This window comes from Sciurus carolinensis, chromosome 15, assembly GCF_902686445.1.
Source record: "Sciurus carolinensis chromosome 15, mSciCar1.2, whole genome shotgun sequence".
NCBI classification, from domain to species: domain Eukaryota; kingdom Metazoa; phylum Chordata; class Mammalia; order Rodentia; family Sciuridae; genus Sciurus; species Sciurus carolinensis.
The window spans coordinates 63,703,875-63,713,831 of record NC_062227.1 but is presented as its reverse complement, the minus strand read 5'-3'; the positions used below and the strand labels follow the sequence as shown (position 1 = coordinate 63,713,831).

Genomic DNA, 9,957 nt, shown 5'->3' with positions numbered 1-9,957 from the left:
TTAAAAAGATAGTGCCCACGATCAAGTGGGTTTTATCCCAGGGATGCAAGGTTGGTTCAACATCCAGAAATCAATAAATATCATTCACCATATCAATAGACTTAAAGTTAAGAATCACATGATTATTTCAATAGATGCTGAAAAAGCATTTGATAAAATACAGCATCCCTTCATGCTCAAAACACTAGAAAAAATTGGGGTAGTGGGAACATTCCTTAACATTGTAAAGGCCATCTATGCTAAGCCCATGGCCAATATCATTCTAAATGGTGAAAAACTGAAAGCATTCCCCTTAAAAACTGGAACAAGGCAGGGATGCCCTCTTTCATCACTTCTATTCAACATGGTCCTTGAGACTCTAGCCAGAGCAATTAGACAAACCAAAGAAATTAAAGGGATATGAATTGGAAAAGACGATCTCAAACTATCCCTGTTCGCTGATGACATGATTATATATTTAGAGAAACCTGGAAATTCCACCAGAAAACTTTTAGAACTCATAAGTGAATTCAGCAAAGTAGCAGGTTACAAGATCAATGCTCATAAATCCAATGCATTTTTATACATAAGTGATGAATCTTCAGAAAGAAAAATTAGGAAAACTACCCCATTCACAATAGCATTGAAAAAAATAAAACACTTGGGAATCAATCTCACAAAAGAGGTGAAAGACCTCTACAATGAGAACTACAGAATACTAAGAAAGAAATTAAAGAAAACCTTAGAAGATGGAAAGATCTCCCATGTTCTTGGATAGGCAGAATTAATATTGTCAAAATGACCATACTACCTAATGTGCTATACAGATTCAATGCAATTCCAATTAAAATCCCAATGATGTACCTTGCAGAAATAGAGCAAGCAATTATGAAATTCATCTGGAAGAATAAGAAACCCAGAATAGCTAAAGCAATCCTCAGTAGAAAGAGCGAAGCAGGGGGTATCGCAATACCAGATCTTCAACTCTATTACAAAGCAATAGTAACAAAAACGGCATGGTATTGGTACCAAAATAGACAGGTAGATCAATGGTACAGAATAGAGGACATGGACACAAACCCAAATAAATACAATTTTCTCATACTAGACAAAGGGGCCAAAAATATGCAATGGAGAAAAGATAACCTCTTCAACAAATGGTGCTGGGAAAACTGGAAAACCATATGCAACAGAATGAAATTAAACCCCTATCTCTCACCCTGCACAAAAGTCAACTCAAAATGGATCAAGGACCTTGGAATCAGACCAGAGACCCTGCATCTTATAGAAGAAAAAGTAGGTCCAAACCTTCAACTTGTTGGCTTAGGATCAGACTTCCTTAACAGAACTCCCATAGCACAGGAAATAAAAGCAAGAATCAACAACTGGGATAGATTCAAACTAAAAAGCTTTCTCTCAGCAAAGGAAACTATCAGCAATGTGAAGAGAGAGCCTACGGAGTGGGAGAATATCTTTGCCACTCATACTTCATATAGAGCATTAATTTCCAGAATATATAAAGAACTCAAAAAACTCTACACCAAGAATACAAATAATCCAATCAACAAATGGGCTAAGGAAATGAACAGACACTTCACAGAAGAAGATGTACAAGCAATAAACAGATATATGAAAAAATGTTCAACATCTCTAGTAATAAGAGAAATGCAAATCAAAACTACCCTAAGATTCCATCTCACCCCAATTAGAATGGCAATTATCAAGAACACAAGCAACAACAGGTGTGGGCGAGGATGTGGGGAAAAAGGTACACTCATACATTGCTGGTGGGGTTGCAAATTAGTGCAGCCACTCTGGAAAGCAGTATGGAGATTCCTCAGAAAGCTTGGAATGGAACCACCATTTGACCCAGCTATCCCACTCCTTGGCCTATACCCAAAGGACTTAAAATCAGCATACTACAGAGATACAGTCACATCAATGTTCATTGCTGCTCAATCACCATAGCCAGATTGTGGAACCAACCTAGATGCCCTTCAGTTGGTGAATGGATAAAGAAACTGTGGCATATATATACAATGGAATATTACTCCACCATGAAGAATGATAAAATTATGGCATTTGCAGGCAAATGGATGAAATTGGAGAATATCATGCTAAGTGAGATAAGTCAATCTCAAAAAACTAAAGGACGAATGATCTCGCTGATAAGCGGATGAGGACATATAATGGGGGGTGGGAGAGGTTAGCGTTAGGGTTAAGGGTAGGTTTAGGGTTACGGATAAGGGTGATAAGAATGGAGGAAGGAAGGACTGTATAGAGGGAAAAGAGGGGTGGGAGGAGTGGGGGGGAGGGAAAAAAATAACAGAATGAATCAAACAATATTACCCTATGTAAATTTATGATTACACAAATGATATGCCTTGACTCCATGTACAAATAGAGAAACAATATGTATCCCATTTGTTTATAATAAAAAAAAAGTCATACAATTTGAACTCAGAAAATCTGATACTGAATAGGTCCTTAAAAATGTGTTTTCTGGTGCTTGCTTTGGCAGCACATATACTAAAATTGCAACAATACAGAGAAGATCAGCATGACCCCTGCACAAGAATGACCACAAATTTGTGAAGTGTTCCTTATTTTAAAAAAAAAAATGTGTTTTCTGCTTTTCATTGGGGGGCATAGACCTTAATATCTCTATAGGGATCTAAGGGCATTGGTTGTGGGGAGGGGACATTTCCATGTCACTCCTAAGAAATGCCAAGTCCTGGAAGCTGAATCCATAGTTTCAGGGGATGTTTTGTCCACACAAAGTGTCAGGGCAGAGATAAGACTGCTGCATGAAGGGGGCTGGGCAGCAGCCAGTGGACACTTCAAGTTGGCTTCTGCTGCCCACACATAAAGTTGATGCCTTGGAGGAATAGAGAAGAAATATAGAACTGTTAAGGCAGAGGATACACTTGCATCTGGATCAGATGGTACACTAGTTTTCTCTGGGAATGTCAACAGCTCTGTGCCATCTGGTAGTCACCCTCCAAGACCAGAGGTACAGCTCAAATTCAGCTCCAGCTCTTTGTCTTTAGTAGTACACAAGGTATGGCATGGTTGAGGAAGATCCAGCCGCCTACCTAGAGACCTACAATCTCTGAGTTCTAGGGAGACATCTGACCCATATTCACCCATTCAAATTCTCCCAGAAGGTTGGTTGTATCACATCATCTTCCCTTATAGTTTTAGAATCCAGTGTGGGGAGAAATCCATTGTGAGACAAGTCTGAATGTTCACACTCTGTTAAGCTTTAATTATTTTTTTTTCTTTTGCAAAAGACAAGGGTGTGTTAAACTCTGATTTTATTTGGGTGCTTTAGGCATCTTTTCCTGCTAGAATTTTGAGCTGTGCTCCTTGAATAATGTTTTCAGGGACACACATTTCTTTCCTGCCAACCCTTTCAGAAGCACACAGAATGCAGCATTTCTTTAACTTCACTGCAGAATGTAATTATTGTTCAGGCCCATTCCAGATACATCTGGCACTCATTTTCTCTTCTTATCCTCCCTCATTAAAGCATGTTACAAAATAAAAGGGTTGGCAAGAGTGGGAAGAAAAACATCCTGGAACTCAAAGGAAGCCTCTCTTCATTACAAATGTGTCATCAGTCCTTGGAGAGCCTAAGAGGCATTGACTGGGTTGCTGGCACTGTGGAATCAGGCTGAATCATTGAGGGTGGCGAAGCTTGAGTCAACTTATCAGGCTCAGTTGCTCTTGGCTTCTAGTGAAACCAACCAGCACATTTGAACCTGAAAGAGCACCAGGTCACATGTTTCATGAGGCTGAACCAGTCCTGGATCCAAACAGCATGATATTGGGGTCCCACTAAATGCTCCAAGGGCACCTCAGTCCCTTTCTCTGTAGACATAGCCCACAATCTATGACCAAAACAGAATGTGGAGAGCTGAAATTAAAAAGAGTGACAATACCAAGTGTTGGCAATGACAAAGAGCAAACGGAACACTCCTTCATTAATGCTGGGAATGCAAAATGAAATAGCCACTTAAGAAAACAATTTGGCAATATTTAATAATGTTAAATATATATATGTATGTTATATATATGTATATATATGTTATATACATATATATGTTATATGTATATGTATATATGTTTTATATGTTTGCATTTTTATGTGTTTATATGTATGTTGTCTGATATATATATATATATATATATATATATATATATCAGACAGCCACACAAATAGTTCCATTCTTAGATGTTTCCTCAAGAGCAATGAAAACACATGTCTACACATAGAATTATACATAGAAATTCATAGCACCTTTATTCAAAATAGCTCAAACTATGAACAACCCAAGAACTCATCAGCAGAAAATTTGTATAAATAAGTGTGGTATATTCATTCAGTGGAATGTTCTTCAGCATTATAAAGGAATGGACTAATATATACTGATAAATGATTTTTTTTCTTTAAATTTTTATTTGTTCTTTTAAATCATTCATAATGGTAGAATGTATTTTGACATATCACACATACATGAAGTATAACTGCCCATATTTGTGGTTGTGTGTGATATGGAATTACATTGGTCATGTATTCATATATGAACAGGAATGTTACATCTGATTCATTTTACTATCTTTCCCATTCCCTTCCCTAACACTCCCTCCTGTTCAATCTGGTGATGGTGAATGGATTTTGAAACATATGCTAAACGAAAAAATCCAAACACAAAAGACTATGTGATTACATTTATTAAGCTCTAGGAGAAATAAATCTGATAGTGACAGAAAGTGGATCAATGGTGACCAGAGGCTGGAGTAGCAGGAAGTGACAATTGACTAGAAAGGCAGGGAGAGACTTCAGGGTGATGGAAATGTCCTCCACATTGGTTGTGGTGGTGATGTCATGGGTATATACCCTTGTCGAAATTCATCAAAGTGTTCACTGAAGTGCATTTTATTGTATGTAAATTTAACCCCATTAAAGTTTATTTTAAAGGTAGAGTCTGTGTTTCACTGTCTCGGAACCTGAATTAGAAAATTTCAGTTGGAAAGAGTACAGTAAAGGTTTCTTAGTTCCTACCTCAAATTTAAGAGACCAAGGACCAGAGGGACTGAGAATTGTCCATCCTATCTGGTCTCCTAACCCGCAGTGCAATTTTCTTTCCAAGTGTCTCTGGATTCTCAGACAGGAGGTGAGAGCTAGATACCCTAGCTCTAAATTGACAGCATATTCCAGAAGTGAAGAGGACCGTGACACTGTGAAGCCTAGCATGGAGGCTTGTCTGAACCTCTTTGCCTATCTGGGAGAGTTATCACCAGGCCTCTGTCTTCCCCCTTATCTCTCTTTCCACTACTTAAATCTTCCATGTCTTCAAGACCCATATCTTTACTGACACCTCCTGGGATCATTCCAATAACTGCTCTATCTTTTACTTTCCTTTCTTTATCTTTTTTTTTTTTTTTTTTTTTTTTTTTTTTTTGGACTGGGAATGGAACCCACGGGTGCTTTACCAATGAGCTATGCCCCTAACCCTTTTTTATTTTTTTAAATTTTGGGACAGGGTCTCACTAAGTTGCTTAGGGCCTTGCTGAGTTACTGAGACAGGACTTGAACTTATGATCTTCCTCCTCAGCCTCCAGAGTTGCTGGATTACAAGCGTGCGCCACTGTGTCCAACAACTGCTCTTTCTTCTAAAACTCTGTATAAGTTGTACACTTGACATGTGGCTGCAGCAAAATGTCATGAGATACTACTTACTTCCTTCTTTACTATTTAAACTTTCATGTTGATGTGTCTTGTCTCTCCAGTTCACTGCCAGGACTGGATGTGATCAATGATTTTATATGCCCACATCTGGACATACAGAAGAGACAATGAATCTTTCTTGAATAAATGAAGTATTTGTTGAGGACAACATCCACACTCAGGAGATGGAAGCTACAGGAGAAAGCTGATTTCTAAAACTCAGGTGCCAACTGTTTGGAAGCAGGGTCTCAAAACAGAGGCAATGTTGGAACCCTTGAGGGTGGTTCTCAATCTTGGCTCACATAGGAAGTTCCAAAAATGCAGACACCTGGGTTCCAATTGCAGCTATTCTGATATAATTGATCAGGGTGGGGGCCTAGGCATTCAGAGATGTTTGCATTTCCCCCCAGAGGATGTGAAAACACAAGTGAGATGCAGACAGAGAAGGTATAATCTGCCTTCCAAACTCCACTCACTAGCAAAAATGGTCAGAGGTCAGAGTCTTCTCTGACTTGGAGGTGGGGTATCAGGAGGGAGGCCATCTTTGCCTCCCCAAGTTTCAAAAGGAAATTCATGACATCCTACCCCATCACTTGTCCCACCAGCTGCTCTATTAGCATTTCCAAGAGAATACTGAGAACTCCAGAATGTTCATTAAAGACTTTGGCAGGCATCAGTGGACAAGATTAGAATTAGACAAGAACTCTTTCTTTTGTCTGGCAGAGGAAACCAGCTATTTACAGCCTCAGGAAGCTGTTCCTTGAAGGAAAGTATGGAACGGTAGGAGGACAAGGTGCTTGTCTCAGAGTTAATTGTGCCATTCAGCTCCATATCCTGGAGGAAAGTGTTCAGGTGATTCAAACCTGTCCCTTCCTCATTTCACAGCATGGAAGGGGCCTGGAAATCCAAAGTTAAATTAATCGGCCCAGTACTTACCAAAGAAACCAAGGATTGGGAGAATGGTCTCTTAGAACTTGGGGCTTCTGAATTTATATGGCTTTTGGGGAGACAACAATGGGAGGGATGAACATCAAAGAGGGCGAGGGATCCACGAAGGCAGGCTAGAAGACCCTCACCGACTTCAGCAACTGGCTGAGGGCCGGCCCTATGCACACAGAAAGCAAGGTGTATCATTTTCCCCACTTCGCTAATCCTGAGGCTAACCCTGAGATGTTTTCCCACAATTTCCAGCTCACCTATTACAGAAATGTCCTAATGCTTTCTGCCCAGCTAATGCAGCCAATGATTTAAGTACTGAGACATCACTGGAGTTTTGTGCTTAATTTAATACTAGCCAGTGGTACTCATTTTTCAGCATCTTAAAATCATGTCCACTGAAATAAACTCCTCTCTCCCCACACCCCCACTTCCTTTCTAAACAACAGCAGGGATAATGGAAAGCAAAAGAAAATTTGAGAATGCACAGCTCTTTGTTTTCTCCAGCTCAAGCAGCTGTAGCTCCATGTGTGTCAGGAAGCAAACTTCTGAGGTTGGAGAAGAATTTTAAACATTGATGACTTCATCCTCATCTCCTTTGGTTTTAGAGGAGAAAAAGTTTATTGTCGCTCCTGGTCTCAGAGGTCTCAATCCAAAGACAGTCAACTCCATGCCTCAGGGCCTGAGGTTAGGCAGGATATCAAGACAGAGGGCAAGTGGAGGAAAGCAGCTCAGGGCATGGTAACAGGGAAACAGAGAGAGACCTCCACTCACCAGGGACAAAATATAAACCCCAAAGCCACGCCCACAATGACTTACCTCCTCCAGAAACACCCTGCCTATCTACAGTTACTACCCATTCAACTCGATTAATGCACTGTCTATATTAAGGTTCTCATAACCCAATCATTTCACCTCTCAACTCTCTTGCATTGTCTAACACATGATCTTTGGGGGAATATTTCATATCTAAAGCACAATAGTACCCAAGACGGAAGAGGGTCTGAAGGCTTCAGTTTAGGCTTCTTGGAGAGGATAAGTGAGTTTGGGCTACCCATACCATGTAGGGGATTCCTATCCTGTTGCTAGTTCCAGAGAAAATGGTCAAAGTCCTAGTTTCTAAGCAGGAATGACTGCTTTCACTGTCAAACCCCCCAACCCCCATGATGTGACAAGGCTGGTCAAGAAGAGAAAAGAGAGTTGAGGACAAGGACTAGAGTGCATGCTCATTTGGGAGCGGAGATGAAAATGAAAGGAAGAAAGATGGCAGCAAGGGAGGGTAGGAGTCCAGAAAGGAGGGCATGAACGAAGATCTAATACTGAAAAGAGGGCAAGAAAGACAAAACTGAGAAGTGGGCTTTAACCCTAGGGTGCCTGAGTCCCTGGAGCCTTTGGGAAGACTGACTGGGTACAGTAGTGTGGGTAAGAGTCTGACTGTTGGGACAGAGGAGTATGGTGAGACTCCTAAGGAACAGCTTCTTCTCTTAGGGCTGAGAACAAAGGGAGGAAGAGAGAGGGGCAGGTGGGGGCTTGGTAGAGAGGCTGGTCAAGGTAAAGATCTGAGAATGCTTTGTGCAGACACATCATGGACCTAAATGACAGAGCATAGACCTGGAGGTTATAGCAGAAGGTGAGGTCTCCAGGGATCCCTTGGGATCAAGAAATGTCTGGAATGTCCAACACTAGGGCAACACAAGTAGGGCACATCCAAATGGCAGCATGCTTAGCAACCATGGAAACTTACACTTGTGAAAGATATTTAACAACATTAAAAATGTCCCCGTAAACAACATCGGAAAAAGAAACATAGAAAACTCGGTGGTATGATTCCAATTTCCTTAAAAATGTGTGCCTACTTGCACTGGCAGGAAATACACTGAAATACATGTGACTCAAAAAATAATTTTCTGTGTGTTCCAAATTTTCCAAAACAAACAGGTGTTACTTTATAATGATTAAAAGGAGTTTAGATGTCTGGTAGCCTTGGTTAAATTATAAGTATTACTATGCCTTTTATTTGTTATCTTACTCTCTGGGAACTTGGAGGAAATGGTTTTCCCCTGAGGTTAGGTGCACCATGTGAGGGAACGGTATGGGCTGGTCATGAGCTGTGTCCCCACAGCTAGCTAGGTGATGGGTGGTAAGGAATGGGGGAAGTGCAGTGTGACTTTAAGGCTTAGCCGGAGACACACACAAGAAAATAGAGCCCTAGTGCTGTGACTTTTGCCCTTTCAGAGAAGGAGTCTGTCTGTGAGGGCCGGAGCAGGGAGTGGGACTTGATCTAGACCTTGGGGAGGGAAGTGGTTCAATGAGGAGGCTATTGTTTTGGGCTGGAGCCATTGGTCACTGGCTTGTGTGGGTCTATGCCAACTGATTTTGCCACACCTGACACTCATCCACATGGTAGCTATCTTGGATGTGTCTGGTGTCCATGCAGTAAAAGTGTAGGCTGGGGGCTTCCCAGAACAGGATATGGCATTTTTCAGAAGCACTGACTTTACTTTCAGCAGGCTCTGACTGGCTCCTTTCATTGAAAAGAGGGTTCGTCTTTACCTCCTCCTGGCCCTGGAAACCTTGTTCACAGCCAGCTACTTTCTTGCTCACAGTACATGGATCATGCAATAAAACATGGCCTTTTGGTTTCTTTTCTCTAAGTATTGATCACTGTTCTGAATTTTCCACTCCTGCTTTTTCCTGCTATGATTTATTTTTAAAAGAGGAGGCAGGTCATTCCTCCTCCAGCTTCTTTTCCTTTCCTTTGTTGTTTTTCATTTTTACCTTCCTACTTAGAAGAGAAAAATAGGTGTAGGATCCTAGAATATTAGAAAAATAACCCAAGTCTGTATTTCTCAAACTGAAGGAGACATATACCCTGGGGTGGAGGCTTCTGTACCCTGTATCAGGGGGCAGTTTTTAAAATAAAAATTAAGCATGAGACATTTTTCTGGAGCATTATCTCACCCAAAGATTTAGCAGACAATATTTTTATATTAAAAGAAACTAAGATTTATTGTGGAGTTAATTGTTAGATTAATGTGACTTTTTAGGTTAAAAACCAGGACTCTTAATTTAAGGACTTCAAGTAGAGGGAGGCAGCATGAGCTGGACCCCATACCTACAGTTGGCCTTTCCAGCTCCCCAAATGCTTGTAAGCAGCTTATAACCCTGACTGGAGATCGAGGGTTTCTTCTTTGTGTAAACTAAAAGGTCCAGAGAAAAGATCATCCTTAATAACATTTAAGAAACCCACCCCCAAATGAAAGGCACTTAATCTGTTATTTCTCTCACTTCTAAAAGATCAGGATCAC

General features: G+C 40.7%; 1 non-coding gene across 1 annotated transcript; it reads left to right on the top strand.

Moving 5' to 3' along the window:
• Window positions 1–2,484: 2,484 nt before the first annotated feature.
• Window positions 2,485–2,590, top strand: LOC124965887 (U6 spliceosomal RNA). Its single transcript, XR_007105270.1, has one exon. It is a non-coding gene; the product is annotated as a U6 spliceosomal RNA (small nuclear RNA).
• The last annotated feature ends 7,367 nt before the right edge of the window (window positions 2,591–9,957 follow it).